Source organism: Chionomys nivalis, chromosome 8, assembly GCF_950005125.1.
Source record: "Chionomys nivalis chromosome 8, mChiNiv1.1, whole genome shotgun sequence".
Lineage (NCBI taxonomy): Eukaryota > Metazoa > Chordata > Mammalia > Rodentia > Cricetidae > Chionomys > Chionomys nivalis.
In genome coordinates this window covers 63,541,279-63,561,584 of record NC_080093.1, presented here as the reverse complement: position 1 = coordinate 63,561,584, position 20,306 = coordinate 63,541,279, and positions in this window count along the sequence as shown.

Sequence of the window (20,306 nt, the reverse complement as noted above, 5' to 3'; positions counted from 1 at the left end):
TCGCCACACTCAGCTCAGAGCTCAGGTACTTAGAATCCCCCATTACTATCGCTCGGGCTCTTTACTGCTTTTTTTAATCTGCTCTGTCATTCCACAGTCCAGTTGTTCTCCGCAGCCAGGTGGACTGTAAAATACTCTGATAACAAGCTCCCTCCGAGAGTCGGTGGCGGCCTCCATCAGTAGTGAGCACGGACTCGTCTGTCACCAGCGTGTCCCCAACCCAAGCCCTCAGAACTGTGGCACATTCTGGTCCTTTCTGGGAGGTGCTCCTCCTTGCTCTTCTAGTTCACTGCTTAAAGACAGCTCCTCTCACATGTTCGTGAGTTTTCCTTTAAATAATGAAGCCTTTCCCACCTTAGCTTCTTAATTACCGCTTTTCTCTAAAGGTAGTTTAATGTATTGCTTTGCATTTAATATTATTCTGTCTACATTAACTCTTATAGGTATGAAATAAAGTTGGTCTCTGTGGAATGCCTTCGTTAACATGTCACCTGCTGCAGTGTCTTCAGGGCACACCCGAGGGCTTGGTGCCCAGGTGGACAACGATGCTGTCTCACAGTCCGGTCCGTGGGGTCAAACTGTCTGTGGGTCACAAACGTTAACACTGACTTCTCTGGGCCTTAGTTTTCCATTTTCTTTGTGATATGTACTAATGACAGGTCCTCCCTCCTTCCTTGGGGCTCTCCTGAGGATGGCGTGAGAAGGCCGTGGAAGCACCTGGCTCACAACGGCTTGGACGTTGCAGTTTTTCCCCTCCGCCTTCTGAGCATTCTGTCCCTGGATTACAGCTCAGCCCTTGCTTCTTCCTGTCAGCTTCTCCTTTTCTCAAGGAAGAATGGCTCAACTCCTCTTTGGCACTTCCTGTTCTAAGAATTAAACCATGAAAGTTCAGGGAAGCTGGCTCTGAACTGGTAGCCTCTGCATTGGAAGTGAGTGCTGTTCCCAAACTTTCTAGTTCAGTATCAAAGCAATTTTTAAGATTGTGTCGACTCAGTAACAACCCAATTTTCACCTAATTTCTCAACCAAGTTTGATTTTTTATTTTTTCTTCTTCTTTTGGTGTGTGTCATCAGTTCTTGGACCTTCCAACTTTTTGTTTGAGACAGGCCTCTTATTGGCCTAGAAGCGTCATAGGCTACCTTAGCGAGCCCCCAAACCTGCAGGAACCCAGCTGTCCCCACCTCTAATCATGCCATCACTAGAATGCATATGCTTACCTGGTTTTTACACAGGTTCTGAGAATACGAACTGAGGTGTGAACATCTTCCCAGGCCCAATTTTGCTTTTAAGTTTATTTTCCAAGAACATACAGATGACCTCCATAACCACAGGGCAGATTTTAAAATGCACCAGGCCACAGTCAAGAGTAATATTATAGCTTTCTTTTTTTTTGTTTTCTGTATAAAACACATGTAACTTACAAACTGTATGTAGGCAAAGCCAGAGGCACTCAATGAGCATTCTTAACTCGAAATCCTGACCCATGGGGGATGTTTTCATAAATTTTACAGCTAAAGAAACTGAGGCTCAGCCGGGCAGTGGTGGCGCACGCCTTTAATCCCAGCACTTGGGAGGCAGAGGCAGGCAGATCTCTGTGAGTTCGAGGCCAGCCTGGTCTACAAGAGCTAGTTCCAGGACAGGAACCAAAAAAGCTATGGAGAAACCCTGTCTCGAAAATCCAAAAAAAAAAAAAAAAAAAAAAAAAAGAAAAAAAGAAAAAAAGAAACTGAGGCTCAGAAAGCCTGAAATCCTTTAAAGATCAGGCAGCTATAAATTGAGTGGTGGTTGGTGGCACGCAGTTGCAAGCCTTCTCCCAATACCCTCCCCTGCACGCAGATGCATCGCTGGCCTCCCCTGGTTCCCTGTGGACTTGGACCATCTGGTCACTCACTTCCCACAGCTGCCTGGGATCCTGGTGCCTTAGTCGGAGGCAGGATGCGCCAACAGAAGCAGAGTATTGATGGAGGAAGGTCATTGGCTAATAAAGAAACTGCCTTGGCCCATTTGATTGGCCAGCCTTTGGGTGGGTGGAGTAAACAGAACAGAATGCTGGGAGGAAGAGGAAGTGAGCTCAGATGCAGGGCAGCTCCTCTCAGAGGCAGACGTGATGCAGCCAGCCACCAGGTCAGACATGCTGAATCTTTCCCAGTAAGCGCACCTAGTGGTGTTACACAGATTATTAGAAATGGGCTAAATTAATACGTGAGAATTAGCCTAGAAGAGGCTAGATATAATGAGCCAGGCAGTGTTTAAAAGAATACAGTTTGTGTGTTGTTATTTCGGGGCATAAGCTAGCCAGGCAACCAGGAGCTGGGTGGCAGGAACACAGCCCACAGCTCCCCACAACAGAGTATCACTCTGTGAAGGGAATATGGCGAATGTGTCTTCTGGAACCATCTTCTCCCTGAGCTCTTGTGCTGGTGGTCACCAGCTCTCTAATGACAGTGGCCTTTCCATAGCACATCGGTCTTATTTTACATACAATTTTGGAATTGTTTTATCTGAATTTATGCAATAAAAAGTAATAAAGTTGAGGTCCATCACTTTTCCACGGTATTTTTCTTTAAGATTTACTCCCTTTCAAATAGGAAGGACCTTGAGATGATGATGAGCAGATAACTCAATAGGACTTTAAATCTATTTGCCCAGATACCTACACCTTGACAACATACCCATCCGTTTCTAAATGTTATCTGAGGCGATGCACAGCAATGGCTATGTAGATGCCCACCTGCCTGGGAATGGCACTACCCACAGTGGGCCGGTCCTTGCTATATCAATCAGCAATAAAATAAATGCCCCTACAGACATGTCCACAGGTCAGTCTAGTGGAAGCAGTTCCTCAACTGAGATTCCCTCTTCCCAGGTATTATAGGTTTGTATCCAATTGAAAGAACTAATTATGATAGCATGATGAATTGTGCTTCTCTAATCCAGAAAAAACCATTCCTTCTCTACAGTTCTTCTTTCAGGAATTATTACAGAGATGAGACAAGTAACCAGGGAAGGTGTTCGGATGTTTGAAGACACAGGTGTGTCTGGGTTAAGGTGAATACCATGCTCAGTACATAGCACTCTGTGCAGGTTTGCTCCGAAGAACAACAGGTTACGCCGTGTGTGTGGCGGACTATGCCATGTAGGCCTGTGTCAGTATGCTATTTCATCAAAGCCTCACAGCTCTCAATTCTTGGGTTCAAGGTGGGATAATGACTTGATGCCTATGAGAATTTGCCAGGTGCCTCAGCCTCTGCAGGTCCTGAGAAACACCGCCCTCAGGACTTAGTCACAGAGCTACACCAAACTCCATGGCATGGCGCCCCACCTCAGGAAGCTTCTTCCAGACCTGACCTCTGGTCCACGTGTTCCTCCTTTTTCCTAGTCACTGAGGTTAATCTACCCTGCTGGACCCTTTGCTTCTCTTCTTCCCTTTGGCCTGGCTATCTTCCTTCCTGTCTCACTCCCTGGCCTAGCTGGCCCAAGAAATATGGCCTCCTTTGGTGACAAGACATCTCTGAATAGCACATGATCATCACCTGCTGACCTCTTTATTACCCCATGTGGGCCTTGGTTGATCGATCTATCAACGGGCAACCATCCCTCCTTTTCTCAAGGCCACCAACTCTCTCTCCCACTGCTCCCAAGAGTGACGTGTTCACGGCAGCGACACAGCAAGCATTGAGTGTTGAGTGATTGGATGATGATCAGCATCACCTAGGGTCTCATCATCAGGGTGATTGATGAGTAACTGGTAGCAGCCACGGGCAGGCTAGACACCCAAAGCCACACACCTCTACCAGGTTGTGTACAAAAAAGGCTGGGCTCTGAGTGTGCTACATAGCCTAAGCTGCTTTCCAACCTGCATTCCATCCAGATGGTCCTCCTGGAGACATATAGATCCCCAGTGCTTCTCTCCTCTGGTCACCTGGGCTTTTTCTATGAGGGCACTGACTACGTTTTCTTGCCCTGGTGACACCACTAAAGACATATCCTTCCAGGGCATAGCTAGCCAGTCCCCACTAGATGACCACCAAGCTTTGAGAAGGACCAAGCTTAACTCTTCACAAGCTGTCTCTGCTCTGGAAAGCCACAGTGGAATATTCTATGAGAGTCATACTTGGCTTCCGTAGAACGCCTGTTCAACAGATTGTTTGGATGGCAACATCACAAATCCATTTTGTGCAAAGCCAATGATATTTGCACCCAAGAATTCAATAATGGGACATAAAACTCAGGGAAAGAGATAATCAAATTGTCTATCCAGAGAGGAGCTAAAATTGTCATAAACATTGATCCTTCATTGCAGGGGACAGGAATAATAAACAGTTACTGAAATTGCATAGCTGCAGAGATTTCATTCTCTAATTGTCAAGAAGCATTAAACATCACCCATTTATTCCGCAGCAGAGGAAGCACAAACAGGCTTTGGTGCATTCCTTCACTGGAGGTTGTCCCTAATTGTCATGCATAGTTTGCAGCAAGGTTACTGAGAAAAATTGTTTGCATTTATTAATCAAAAGGAGTCAAAGACACACAAAGATATCATCAAGGCTCCCTTGTGCGAGGGGGAGGCTGACAGGGAACATTCCTGATGAAGTGTTTGCAGAGGGCTCACAATCTGTTCAGCGCCCTTTCTCTTTGCAGGTGCAAAACCTTTCTATCTGAAACATCAAAGAAACAATTGAGAATTAAACAGAGTAAACATCGAGATGCAGGTTTCAATCTTCCATTTTTTGAAGACAATGGGAGAGGTATAATTAATTTCCAGGCAATATTTGTGTTCTTTCAAAATTCATTTGTGTACATTAGCATCTCATTAGCTGTGTAGCGAGCACGGCTGCTCCTTTCCCCCTCTTTGGCACCTTTTGTTTTTTAAAAAATTAGAAAGTTGAACTGCTCCTAAGATGTCTTTTACTCCAAAGCATCCATGCATGGGTAATGATTGTGTGCGGCTTGTTTGATCAGTTGAGTAAGTCAGAACTGCTTGGGAAAAGATGGGAAGCCGTAAATAGGTGGGGAGAAAAGAGGCACTGTAATCTGTAATGCTGAGAGGTCCCCATAGTCCCAGACACTGGAATGCTTGGTCCCTGTTTGGGAGGCTTAGGAGGAGGTATGACTTTGTTGGAGGAAGTATGTCACTAGGGGTGGGTTTTAAGGTTTAAAAGCTTGGGCCATTTTGAATTCAGTCTCCTGGCTTTCTGCTTGTGGCTCAAGATGTGAGTGCCCAGGGGCAATGCTGTCTGTCATGTTCTCACCCTGTCATGGTAGTAGACTCCCCCAGGAACCGTAACCGCAAAACCCCTTTTCTCCTATCAGTCACCTTGGTTGTGGCAAGCTATCACAGCAATAAAAACCTAACCGATATAAGAAGCAAAATGACTTTTTAAAAAATATTTATTTATTATGTATACAATATTCTGTCTGTGTGTATGCCTGCAGGCCAGAAGAGGGCACCAGACCCCATCACAGATGGTTGTGGGCCACCATGTGGTTGCTGGGAATTGAACTCAGGACCTTTGGAAGAGCAGGCAATGCTCTTAACCTCTGAGCCATCTCTCCAGCCCACAAAATGGCTTTTTGACTCTTCTGTTACTAAGCAATGCATTTTAATATTCTTATTGTAAGCCATCTTTAATATGTTGCTATTCTTCACCCTTGTTTTATTTTTTTAAAAAGATTCTTTTATATATATATATATATATATATATATATATATATATATATATAAAATGTATGTGTGTGTGTGTGTTGCTTGCATGTGTGTAAGTACACCATATGTATGCCTGGTGCCTGTGGTGGTCAAAAGAGGACATCAGATTCCCTGAAACTGGAATTATGGCAGGTGTAAGCCACCCTCTGAGTGCTTGGAACTAAAACTATGCTTTCTGCAAGAGCAACAAGTACTCCTAAGCAGTGAACCATCTCTATGGCTCCTCATTTAGTTGTTTAAGTGTTACGTGTGTCTGCGTGTGTGTTTGTGTGCTCTCGCACGCGCACTGACTTGTACAGGCACATGTAGAAGGAGACCAGAGACTGACGTGAGAATGTCTTCCTTAGATGCTTCTGCACCTCACTTTTTGAGACAGGGTCTCTTACTGAACTTAAAGCTTGCCTTGCTGTTTAAGCTGGCTGGCCAGTGCGGTGAGTCTAAGAGATTGTCCTGTTTCCACCTCCCAACCCCCGCCCCAGCGCTGGCGTTATAAGCAGATACAACATGACCCCAGCACTGGTGCTAGGGACAGATATAATGTGACCCCAGCGCTAGTGTTACCGGCAAATACAACGTGACCCCAGCGTTGGTGTTACAGGCAGATACAACATGACCCCAACACTGGTGTTATGGGTAGATACAATGTGACCCCAGCACTGGTGCTATGGGCAGATACAACATGACAGGACTGGCTCCCTCCTGCTGCTACCACCACCACCTCCCTGGAGTGATAGATCTCATGGAACTGTGAGCTGAAATCATTTCTCTGTTTCCTAAGTCGCTTTTGTCGCAGCAAGAAGACAGGTAACCAAGACGTCCGTCACCGCTTCTGACCACAGAAGACACTAACACAGATTGTAGAAAGCCAGGTTTCTACAAAATTACAGAAAACCCTGCAGAAGAGTACTCTCCTCTTTCTGTGGGGCTTTCTTGCGGGGTGTGTGAGTTCTGAGGCACCTGCGTGGCCGGCTGCTTTGGTGTGTGCTTTTATGTTCTGTATAGGCTCAGGGACACTCAGATCCCCAGCTACTGACTTGCCGGGTACCTCACGCTGTCCCTTGGAAAGTGCACCACTTTGAGGCGGCCAGCTACTCTTAAGCAAGCGGCAGTTAAAGAACACACTGAAGGGCCCGTGATCTACTTGTTTGTGCTGTCTTGGTGGGTGGATTTGAGGTCAAGGACCAGGCAGAAAACGCAGCTTTGCAGCTGCAGAAGCTGGAGGTGCAGAATGCTCCCAGCTGGGAGAGCAGCTACAGCCAGGGAGGTTCCCTAGACAAGAGGGTACACGTGCTTGGTGTGTGCTGGGGTGGAGGCAAGGCCCCGGGAGCTTGGCTGATTTGCCATGTCGATAATTTCCGTGCCTCTTTGGAAAGATTTCCTTCAGAGAGGAGAGCAGCAGCTCCCCGCAGATGTGCAGTTAAAGGACATTTACTAAGAACTGCTGTTTTGCGTCAGAGAGCCCGAGGCCACATGCTGACCAAGGACAACCTCCCCTCAACACAGCTCACAGGAATGTAATCTGCAAAGGAAACAAGTGGATAGTGCCCGATTCTTTTCCGTGCTGAGACTCAAAAGCCCGTACATTCTGGGAGGATTACATCTTTTCTATTCGGCTAAAAACCACAAGATTCTTTCTTCTCCTTTTATGATTTAACACGGCTTGCTACGTACGTGACTGAAGGTGAAGATGTTAATGCATTCAGTCATTTTACGGGAAATATTTAATGAGCAGCTATGCAATGAGTCCTGAACTCACATCTCGTTGTGAAGAGGAGTCCTTCATCTCAGGAGCATGGCCTCAGGAGAGAGTCACAGGCAGTCAGCAGGCAAGACCACCCCTTTACAGCAGGCAGGCTGGACAGCTCCTGAAATGTAGGTGCATCCCCAGTTCAAAAGAGCTTGCGCCAATGTCTCTTTTGTCTTCGTGGGGCACTGACATTTACCATGAGACACAAGCATGAAACTAAAGATGGCAGTCCTTAATGACTCTGATTAGTGCCACAACACACGGAATGGGGCTTGTTTTCTAAGATCCGTGTCTCCAGCTTTGAATAGTACCTAATGTGTAAAATTAGTTACTTCATAACACGTCAGCTCAACAGGAGCCTAAATATGTTCAACGGCCATAACTAGGGAAAACGTATGTTTTAAGTCTGATATAAAAGAAAGAAACGGCACTCAAAATATTAGTTTACCTTTGAGCTACTGTTTGTGTCCTGACAAATCCACAAATCAAAAATACATCTCATGGTCTAGCTGTCTTAGTCGCTGTTCTGTGGCTGTGGAGAGAGAGACCTCACATCCAAGGCAACTTTTATAAAGGGGAGCATTTAACTGAGGACTCGCGAATAGTTTCAGGTGATTAGTCCGTGATCACCACTGTGGGAAGCAGACAGGCATGGTGCTGGAGCAGTAGCTGAGAGCTTCATATCCTGATCCACAGTCAACAGGCAGGGAGAGAAAGGCAGGAGAGAAGGAGGAGAGAAGGGGGAGAGGGAGAGAGGGAGAGAGAGAGAGAGGAGGGAGAGAAAGAGAGAGAGAGACTGGCATGAACTTTTAAATCTTCAAAGCCCACTCACACATCTCCTCCAACAAGGTCACACTTCCTAATTCTTCCCAAACAGTTCCACTAATAGGGTACCAAGTATTCAAACACATGAGCCATAGGGTTATTTTCGTCCCAACCATCACACTCCCCAAGTGCCCTAGTCTCACGACACAGTGCCTCCTAGGCATCACTTGTTCTAACTCTCACTTGAGGGCCTGACTGTGAGTTACATTCTTGCTGCCAGGCACCCAGTGCGGAGAGAGAAACCTCTGGAATGTTTCTGGGCAGGAGAAGATCAGAATCCAAAATTCAAAACCTGACACATATAATACAGAAACTTACATGGTATTGTAACTCTTTCATCGGATGTTTGGATCTGCAGCGCTCTTGTCTGTCTTTCTGCTCTGTTTTTTCTAGAACCTGCATCCAAGTTCAGAGTGGAAATAGGATTGATAGTCATCAGAGAGGTGTGACCTATGGCCGGATTCCAAGTGGGATAAAACAAAATCCTACCCAAGCCTTGGATATTTTAAAATTTCAAAATCCAAGCTGTGGGCTCTAACACAAAAGTGCCCGGAGCTTTTGCAGTCCAGCCCTTGGAAGCACAACTTATAGACCATCATCTTTTCACCAGGCCTGATGTGGAGCTGGCCAGGAAGGACTCCCATGGCTACAGCCAGGAGAGGCACTTGATAAGAAGTTGGGGGTGGGGCTTCACCCAATCAGCGGCTTCAGCCCCTGCTCAATACACTATCATGTGCAGAGTCTTGATGTGCTATCTTATCCAAAAAGGAACATTTTTAAGTTGCTGTGTTTCTAATAGAGAGATGAAAACCAAGAATTTTTTTATTAAATATTTATCTCATTAATAAACACGAGATAATCATGGCGTTTTATTGAATTAACTTTTCCATTTGGGTCCGTGCACATTTCACAGATACACTCTTTTCTTGATGTGAAAAGACTTAATTACAAAATCACAATAGTGATTCTCGCCTGCATGAAAATGAAGCCAGTGAAATTGCTTTTCTCCCCCCAGTGCTTGTTCCTACAAAGAAATACAATAGAATATGACAGTTCTCTGAGAATCACCGATTGTCTTTGGATGAAGTTTGGGGGATTACATGCAATTATCCAATAGCATGGTTTTGTTTTCCATGACCATCCACGTTTGGGGACTTATTCTAAAACAAAATGAATCCAAACCACAGAAGAAATGCAGCTATGATAACAAATATCTGCTATACCTCTGTCCTTGTTATATGGCTGCACAAGACAGTGGTGTATCTAGGTCAGAAATCAGCCTGACTAGAGCATCAGGCTGTCAACCGGAAGCAGGAATCTCAACCTGGTAGGTAGTTCACTCTGTAGAGGGACTGTCTGTAAGACATGACGCCTGCTTGCACTTCCTCTCTGTGTCCCAAATAGTCTTTGTACTCCTTTCCAGCATGGTTGGACAAAGGGAAGTATTAGGAATGTGACATCTGGTGCCAATGATGGCACAATCCTGGCTCCTTGCACAATCAAGGCCATGGCAGTTAGGTCTGCACATGGCTTCCCACTGACAAGAACCAAGACCCAGAAGTTCTTCAGAAGGCCTCACAGGCAGGGCTCTGCTGGATGGTGGGAGCAGGGGAGGAGGGTGGATGGTGCTCACAGACTTCAATGTGAGATGGGACTTGAGGTTGTGTACATTGGTGGCACCATCTAAACTAAGCCTCTCAGAGGCAGGGGAGTCTCTAACTCTGTCTAGCTGTCCTCCAGTCCTGGTCTTCAGCTCTTGCCCCATTGGTCCCTTGCTATGAAGGGACCTTTGTAGTGTTCTGCCCTAGAACACTTTGTGCTTGATTTGAGGTCTGCATTCATGAGACCTCTCAGCCACAGTGCTCCATCCTTGGCCACTCTAGGGTTGGGGACTTGTGCCTTCCTTTCTCAATTTCATGACTGTTACCTGTCTAGCCCTGGATTCTATCTTTTTCATGGACGTGTGGAAGCTCACCCATGTGTCCCCATAGATCCTTTTCAGTTGCTTCTACAGCATCTACATTTTGCTGGAATCTTCCTCTGGCAGTCACGGACAGATCTTTTGGAATGGTCTCTGCTGGAATGCTTTCCGATTTGTCTCTCTTCTGTTCCACCTTCTTAGCTGAACTCTCCAAGTCCCCAGAATCTGTGCTGAGATCTGGTTTAAGTGGCCCCTCATTGCCACCAGTGATGACTGAATTCCTTTGATATATCTCCTACGTCATCCTAGGAATCAAGACGGCCGCTAGCCACTCTGGTATGCTGTCCCCAGCCCAGAAGAGTGTCCCTAGAGAGGTAGTTCAGGAAAGAACTTTATCTGATCACTACAGGCAATGATCAAAGAAAACTAATTCCACTGTGTTTGTTACAACAACATCAGTAGTACAAGTCAGGGGCAGAGTCTCCAGAGGGGCATAAAGTATGCAATAAAGGGTGATGTATAATTAATGAGTATCACATCTCCACATAGCGCTTTTCAGGTCCAAACAGAGAGCGGGCAGAAGCTGGTTGCCCCTTACTTTGTGTGTAAGAGGAAACTGGAGGGATGCTGAACGGTTTTTCCAAAGGAAACTACAATAGAAAAGAGAGAAGAACCCAACAGTGTGGAAATGAGGTTGTGATGCAGTTGTCAATCGAAATCTCCGTATCTGGTCTCCACCGACCTGTCTGAGACAACAACCTGGAACAACTGTTCTTTGGGTCACAGCGCCATCAAAGTCACATGGGAACCCTGTTGGATTGCTTGCAGATGGTGCTGTGGTCTGGTCACGCTGTTCTGTCTCCACCCCAGTGCTGCAGTCACTTAATTTGTGTGTCTTTTTGAAAGGATTAGGTTAACAGTCAGAGAGATGAGGCATGGATGACATAGTAACACACAGCAGCAGGGGCCAACCCCTTCTAGAGCGTTTCTCTAGAATGTCATTATAACCATGCTTTCATTATTTGTCATCATTGACTCGAAAGCCTTATTTTTAAAAAGTGTGTGTGTGTATGTTTGTCTGTCTGTATATGTGTGTATGTGTGTGCCCTCAGTGGCCAGAAGATGGTGAGAGGGTGTCAAATCCTCTGGATACATACATACACACATACATGCATGCATACAGCTATAGTGGTTGTGAGCTTGTGAGCTCCCCATTGTGGGGACTAGGAATAGAACCTGGGGTCTCTGCAAAGCAGCAAATGCTCTTAACCCCTGAACTATCTCTCCAGTTCCCAAAAGATCTACATTTTAAAAGAAAGTTTATTTTAAAAAATTCAATATATCCTTAAAGTGAGATAAGCTGAATATATTTGACAGGATCTCTCTCTCTCTCCCCCTCCCTCCCTCTCTTGTTCTTTCATTCTTTCTGTATTATTTCTTTCTTGCCTGGGTCTCAGGTAGTCCAGGTTGGCTTCAAACTTACTGCATAACTGAGGATGACCTTGAACTCTGGTCCTCCTATTTCTGACTTCTGGAATTATAAGCATGTGCACCCAGTTTATGCAGTGTTGGGGATCAAAACCCAGTGCGGCAGGCCTGCGAGGTGGGGACCCTACTCACTGAGCCACATGCCCAGTCCCAGAATGGTTTATGTAAGTCATAAAAGAAAGAAGATTTTCTAAAGGGTCGCAGGCTGAGCTGTCCCATCAGGCAGGGGAAAGAGGATACGCGCCCATAGAAGCCACAGCAAACACCAGCTTCTGCTCATGCTTGTGAAAGAAAGCTTTAGGAAATACACACGTTAAATTGTATTCCACGTGTGAGCTTTCTTTTCATCTTTCTGTTCTAAAAGCAGTTCTAGGTGGACGTGAGCTAATAGAGCCAGTTTCTTTTTACCTCCACTGTGCTTATTATTTTATCAATTCCCAGCCTGGGATCCGTGAGCTGCGTTTGTGTTGTGTCTGCTTGTGTAGCTCCAACTTGTGTCCTTGGGAATTGGGGTTTTCACTCGTTCTCTTTTCTCCACCAGAGTAAAATTTCTCAAGTGTAAGAACCTTTTTCTGCTCATCCCAATAATCAAACACATCTCTTAAGTGACTGGCCATACCCAGCGCCGAGCCAGAGGAGCAGGAAAGAGTGTCCAGAATCCATTGCGCTGGACTGAGCTTCGATGGCTCAGAGCTTGCTCTCTGAGAGTGCTGTCTCCAGTGCCGTCTGTCACACCTCAGGACTGTGTGAAGTGCTTCCTATTATTTCAGACTCCCACAGAAGCCCTGTGAGGCCATTTTAATCACTTCCTCTTTGCAGATGGGAACTGAGCAGAGAGACAGTTTTGAGGGCTTTGCCAAGGTGACTCAGGTACACCTTGCAGCCTTGGGGTGAGACCTGGGCCCTGCAGCAACCCTGGCTGCCTGTACTGGGGCTAAAGAAAGTTGCTCATGGGCCAAGGAGTGGCTGATGGGGACCCTACCTTCCCTGTGGAACTTTAGGCTACGGATGGATTCTGGGGGAGAGGCAGTCATGGTCTTTTGCTGTGTTTCCATGGTTGATCACCCCTAGACTCCAATGGTTAATTCTAAACTTATGGCTATACAGATGGCCTTGGTGAAACTCAGCGGGTCACTAAAACAAAACAAAAAGACATAAAAGTGGGTGTGGTGATTTGGATGAGATTATTTCTGATAGGGTCAGGTCTATGAACACTGGGTCCCCAGTTGTTGGTGCTCTTTAGGGAGGATGAAGATGCTGAAACTTTGATGAAGGAGTGGGCTCTGAGAGTTTATGGCCTCACCCCACTTCGGTTTACTCTCTCGACTTTGAGACTGAGGCTGAAAATGTGATCTCTCAGCTTCCTGTCTGTTCACCTGCTGCCACGCCTCTTCCACTGTTCTGGACTCTGATCCTGGGCACTGTAAGCCAAGGTAAACTCTTTCTTAAGTTATTTTTGGTTATGGTGTTTTATCATAAAAACCAAACCTTGCTAATACAGTGGGAAAGGGACTTGTAGGGAGGAGGAGGGATCAGCGGGGGTGGGAGGGCAGATAAGAGAAGGAAAGAGGGAGAGTAATCGGATGCATTATAAACATGAATGAAATCCCCACAGGACAAATTATAAAGACACACACGCACGCACACACACATGCACACACACACACACACACACAAAATGTTCCATGCTCCACAGCGTCTGCTGAAGACCACACTGTGTGCCCAGGAGACCACACTGTGTGCACAGGAGACCACACTATGTGCACAGGAGACCACACTGTGTGCACAGGAGATCACACTATGTGCATAGGAGACCTTTTATGGTTATGGCACACTCAGTATCCTCATGCAGGTGACCTCTCTCCTTACACACAGCACACTCATTCCACGCTTACTATGTGAGGCAGTTATAGAGCCAGTCTTCACTCTGACCCCAAACTCTTGACGTAGGAAGAAAACATTAAGTAGAAACAACTCCATGGTATCGAGAAGAAAATTAATGTGGTTCCTGGATAAGAGAAAGAAGACGGGATGGGGTCAATGGAGCAACAGTTTCGGACAGAGTCCTGGAAGTGGTAGACGCTGCTAGACATCTGTAGGTCTACTTGACACCAATGTGAATGAGGCCATGAGATTCTGGAATGATATAGTTTTATAAGCCTGATCTAATGTTTAATATAAACATTTTAAACAAAACACCGATTATCAACAGAGAATAAACACTCTTCAGACATCCACAAAGCAACCTCAAGAACAGAACAGGACTCAAACCAAGCATAAAGATGTCAACAAATTCCAAGGGGTCAGCCTTTCAGTGGTCACCTTTAGTACCTGTGCAGCATTGAAAATAGAAACTAACCTTAGAGGGCGGGGCTGGGTGCGTGGCTCAGTGGGAGGGTGCTGGATTAGCTTGTGTAAAACCAGGGGTTCAATCCATAGTACTGCAGAAACTGGGCATAACGCAGCATGACTGTAGACCCCATCACTTGGGAGGTGAAGGCAAAAGAATCAGAAGTTCAAAGCTGTCCTTAGTTTGAGGTCAGCCAGTGTTTGTGGAGAAGGGAGAGATTCGGGTGGCGAGGATCTGTGGAAATGGGTGGCTATGGTTTGAATATATCTCCCAGAGTTTGTGCACTAGAATCTCAATGCAGGGCAACAATATTGGGAGGTGGCGCCTGTGTGATGTTTCTATCATGAAAGTTCCTCCCCATGAACAGGTCCATTGCTGCTATTTCAGGAGGGCCTGCATTTTCTCCAAGAGTCTAATTGTTATGAAAACGAGTGTGGCTCCTCTTGTGGGTTCTGGCTTTCTGAGGCAGGGTGACACACTGTGAAGGCTCTGCTCTGGCCCTTTGACCTTGTCCTTAGCAGCCTTGGGAGCCAGAAGAAATGCATGGTTTTCTTTATGAATTCCCCAGTCTGTGGTATTCTCAGACAGCAGCAAAAAGTAGGCTAAGATAAGGTAAGAATGCATTGCTTTTATCGAGTCTACTGTATCTATGATTGCATTAGAAGTGAGCGAGAAGCGCTATGTTTAGCAACACAACAAAGATGGGATGGAACTGACAGACTGAAATTGAGGCTCTTCTTACCTACTGTCTGGCCTTGGTTTCCTTAACAAGCTTTCTAGGACCTTCCAAAGACCCACCTTAAAGGGAAGTGATTTGTGGTAAAAAGTCTAAACAGCATTTGACTCTACCATTGAGGTCATTGACCCTTACCTACAGTCCTGTCTCCATGCATGCCTCGCCAGCTCCAGGAAAGAAGTAGCCACCTTCTGCTCACCTATGTTCTGCAGCTGATGAATCTTTTCGATGCTGACTGTTTAGTTTTGATCCTTCCACCCAGTTTTCAGAGAAAAATAAAACTACCGAGACCTTGTGTTGGGATGCACAGTAGGATGGTTACCTCGCTCATGCACTCACTTCCTTCACTTATTTATAATGTCAAGCAATGTAGACAGTAGCTTCTAGGTGCCTTCTGGTTACTGTTTGGGGCGGAAGGTAGAATGTAGGCAACAGGACATAGTAAAACTTATTCAGGGGCATTCCTTAAAAGCCTTACTCAAGGGCTGGGGAGATAACTTATTCAGTAAATTATCCGCCATGCCATACAGATGTGAAGAGCTGAATTTGATGCCTAGAACCTATGAAAAAAGCCAGGTGTGATGGTGTGAGTTTGTTACCCCATCATTTGGGGAGACAGAGACAGGAAGATCCCTGGGGATCACTGGCCAGATGGCAAATTTGGCAAACTGGGAAATCTTCCCACCTCCCAGAGCAAGCTAGATGGCAAAACTAGCCCAATCAGAGTTCTGGATTCCTCAAGAAACTCTTCATAAATAAATAAATTAGAAAGCAATCGAGGAAGACACCCAATGCCAAACTCCACATACATGTGTGTGCACATGAGTCTACATACACCTGTGTCCACCTACAAGTGTAGGAATGCGTGCTCATGTACATGCATACACACACACACACACACATACATACACAAAGTTGGACAAAAATATTACATATATTATCCTGATTATATGTACCCACTTATGAATTCACTATTAACGTATTGAATGTTGCTGTCACCAGGATTCCTCCTGCTTTTTCACTATCTTCCTCTCCTGCCCCTCTTCCCCTCCTGAGGTCCAGGCTTTTCTTATCATTCTAGATAAGTCGAATGTTGTGCTGGGACTACCGGAGGGCTGCTATGTTCCATCTTCCCATCTCATTTCCCACCGAGCCAGCTTCCAACCTCTATTGCCTTCTTCTGTACTGAATAGAGATTTCCTGGCATTCCGCCCTCCTCCTTTCCTTGTACCATTATTACATACATTTCATTTGTATATGCTATAGATCCTACTGTACAGCTTCATAACTACATGTGGAATGTTTTATTTCTGCTCATGCGTCTATCACGCCTGTGTGCATTTATCATCTTGTCACACATCACGTTGTAAGCTCAATAATACAGTTTTATAATTGCTGTTTATGCAATTGTCTTTTAAATCAATTAACAGAAGGCAACAAGAACAGATCTGTGTCTATTCTTTTGTAATTTATACCATCTTTCATAATTACTTATCTAATTACCTTTACTGGTGCTTTAGATTTCTCCATATGAACTTGGGTTAGAGTCCGTTTACTCACAATCTGAAGAATTTCTTGTAGCATTTCTTGGATGCAGACATATCTGCACTCTGCCCCAAGTGAAGACAATTCTGCTGCACCTTGGTAGATAAGCAAACTGATGTGGAGCCTGGAGACGGAGGGGCGGTAGTCCCAGGTTCAGCTGCCCAGGATCCCACTGAACAATCTAGACTCTAATGATAAAACCAACAGACAACAGCTTCCAACCACTGCTTCCTTTGCTATGCTTGCTGATTTGCCAGTGTTCTAAATGGGTTGTTTTAGACCATATTGTCTAGTTCTGTGCTGTTGTTGAAGAGAGATGGATTTGATGAGAATTTTTAAGTACTATCTTACTGATTTTTTGCTATAGTCTCCATTTTTCCTCTTTATGGTTATTTTGAAAAGTTTCCACACATATATGTATTGTGATAGTTTTATCAACTCGATAGAATCGAGAATTACTTGAAAGATGAGGATCTGGGATCTGGTCATGTTTGTAAACTGAGGCGGAAAAACTTGTCCACTGTGGGTGGAGCTATTCCCTGGGCCAGGAATTTGGACGGTATAAGGAAAAAGTGAGCTGAGCTCATTTTGCTCTGCTTCTTGACCATGGAGACAATGTAGCCGCTGCCTCAAGCTCCTTGCTCTGGCTCCCTGCCGTCATGAACTGTGGGATAGAATAAACCATTCCCCTCTTAAGCTGTATTTAAAGCAACTGTAGGCATTGTGTGCTGAGCATATCCTCCCTCACATCTCTACTGCTGTCTTCCTTCCTTTGGGCTCCTCAGTCCCCACAGTTAGGGGACCTTTATCTTCAGATCATAGACCCATACCTGAATTTATGCAGCTGTGTAAAACCCAAGAATCACAAATAAGAGAACATATATTTGCCTGAGATAGTTCGGAGATAGGGTCTTCTGTAGGCCAGGCTGGCCTCAGATTCAAAATATAGGCAGGGGTGACCTTGGACTTCTACCAGTTCCTTGGTGCCATTTTTTAAAAAAGAAGCCTTGGTGAGGCCAGAGAACAATGGAGGAATCATTCTTCAGGGATCTTTCATCTTGTTTTCTGATGAAAATTTCTCACAGGCCTGGTGCTCTGCCGGCCCAGTGAGCCCCAGGGGAGGGAGGTCTAAGTTTCCTGAACAATAGTGAGAACAGATGACCTGAGAATTCCAGCTCAAGAGGCTACAAAGAAGGCTACAAGGAAGGTGACCTTGGAATTTCCATTTGGAGTTTAAGTCTATTAGGGGAAGAACAGTGGTAATGAAGGGAAAGGCACTTTGTTGGCTAGGGAGCTAAGCTCAGCCTGGAATAGGATGTTCTGGTGAGCCAAATAGGTGGATGAGGAAGAAGGCAGCTTAGGGTGACACCACAGAAGACCCCAGTGGACAGGCCAGAGGATGGAGTTCTACTGTTCTGGATGTTTGCAGGATCAGAGTTTAGAGAAGACCATTCGAGTCTCTGTGAATGGAGGATAAGTTAGAACTGCGGAGCCGTGATGGGAGTGAGATGGAGGAAGCTGTCCAGCAAGCAGCCATGTGAGTGGTCACCTCAGGAAGGTGGCAATATTTCTGGAGCCCTTAGCATCAGAGTCTGGGTTATGGCACCTCCAACAAGTTAGATTGGCTACCTGTCCTCTATAAGTCAATAAAAGGAACAGGTAACGGTGGGAAGCTGAGAAAAATTTATTCAATGTGTATACACTGGGACGAGGAAAAAGGAGGTTCAACGACACCTCTCCTATCTTCATCTTCGTGTTTTGATAAGATGTTTAAGTTTAAATAGAAGGCAAGACATTTATTTGCATCACTTGCTGGTTCTAGTCAGGGTGTGGTCCCATCACCATTATTAACCCATCGTTGCTCTGGCCCCTAGTCTCTCCTACAAGGAAGTCTGACAAGCTGTCAGAGCGGTGTGAAAACCCTTTCTTGGCTACCATCGGTGGCACAGCTTTCTCCTTCTCTGAGCATGAAAGTTTTGGGGAAAGTCTAATTTCTTGGGACCACTGTTTCAATAGTCTAACAACTAAAGGGAGTGGCATATGTGTCTTCAAAATGTCCTCATCTCTACCAGGATGGTTCCAGGAGCTCTAATCAGAGGATGTAGCACCAGCATGTAGATGCTCAGAGGAGTGTTGAAGCTCCACCCCAATCCTGTAATTAGTAATTTAATTGGGTCACCATGGTACAAGTTAGTTGTAAATATGGAAACTCAGGAACTGTAGATGAAGATGGAAATCAAGCTTTCTCACAAAGGAAGATCCATCTTAAAAGCATCAGACTGTTGATTCAAAACTACTCTCTTGCTGTGTCTTTTTTGCAACCCTCTGACACCAGCCAGGTCCCAAAAAACAACAGACTTGATTTCCAAGCCAACATTTCAAACGCAGCATCTTTAAAAGGTCTGCAACACTCCACGCATCCTGCCAAATAGGCAGCGTGTTCTGAAAACCATCATATTCCTAAAAGTCATGTTAATTTTCCCACCAGGCTGAGGACCTGCGGAAAGGGAAAGGCCAGCTTCTTCAACGTCACAGAGAGAGCAGGCTATGCTGGAGGGACAACTGCAGAGGGACTAAGGGAAATGACAGCTCAACAGATGTGACAAACAACTGTGTGTGTGTTTCAAATGGTCAATCACAAACTGGAACAACCTGAAGTCATCAGAGGTCCATTATGAGGAGAATAATGATGTCAGGACAAGGGATACTTCAAGGCTTACAAATTTAGGTACAAAATAGATAGATATTCCTTTACATCTAACTGGGAACTTTCAAGTTCTGGTTGTTTTCAGTGGCTGGGAGTATTACATGGAATAGTGGAAGGATACTTTCAGAGAGAGAGAGAGAGGGGGAACAAATCATTCATCTTCCATTTTAATTTCACTACAATTGCGAACAGAGAGGCACGCTGCAATTGTGAATGACACACGGAGGGTATCTTTTTCACATTCCAGAATATCTCACTGTTTGCGAGGAATTGTTCTCTTACTGGAAATGCTCACAAAGCAACCTATTATACGGTGAGAGGGACCCTCCAGGCCCCATTGAAATTAATATGAAAGGAACAATCCAGAATGCCAAGCGCAGCGCATAAAACGTAGGTAGGTGGTGGAAGACAGATAAGCAGCCTGGGAGGGTTAACTTGAAGAATCCGGAGCTGCAGAAAGATGTGTTATGTAATTTACATTACAACCAGTCACAATTTCAGAATGGGTAATGAAAAGCTCATATAGTTAAGGATTGAATCCATAAAGAGCCACAGAAAGCCGTGCCGCACAAGGGAACTAAATGATGGGTAAACAGACAAAGGAGGAAACGCAAGAGCAGAAGGAGGATGCTGGACTTGCTCGCCCGGATTCCTCCGATCTTGGCAACCTCACTTGCATGGTGCATGTTTCAGCTGGTCTCGAGGTGGGTTAGTTTAAAAGCAGGGTTTGGCAACTTCTGCAAGACCGACATTTGGGGCCGGATTGTTCTTTGTTGCTAGTGGTGGTGGTGGTGAGGTTGTTGGTGCATCGTGGGATGTTTAACAGCACCCCAGGCCTGAGCCTCCTGAATCCCAACAGCACCCACACCCACAATCACAACAACTAAAAATGCCTCTGATGCTACCAAACTAAAAGTTAGCAGCTACCCCCATGGAAGACAACACTGACTCCTTTGCTTAAAGGGAAGCAGTGGTTAAGCAACTCCAGGGAACTATTTCACCTTGTAATCATACGCATACCCCTTTTTAAAGATTTAGTTTTTAAATTTTAGGTGCATGTATGTTTGTTGGTGTGTGTCTTGTTGTGAGGGTACCTGTGGAGGTCAGAAGAAGGTGTCACTTTCTCTGGTCCTGGAGTTATAGGTGGCTCTGAGCTTACATGTGGGGGTTGGGAACTGAACACCGGTCCTCTGAAGGAACAGCAAGTTCTCCTAACTGTTAAGCCACTTTTCCATCCCCCACCTTATCATTTAAGGAAGACTAATCAATATATTGCTAAT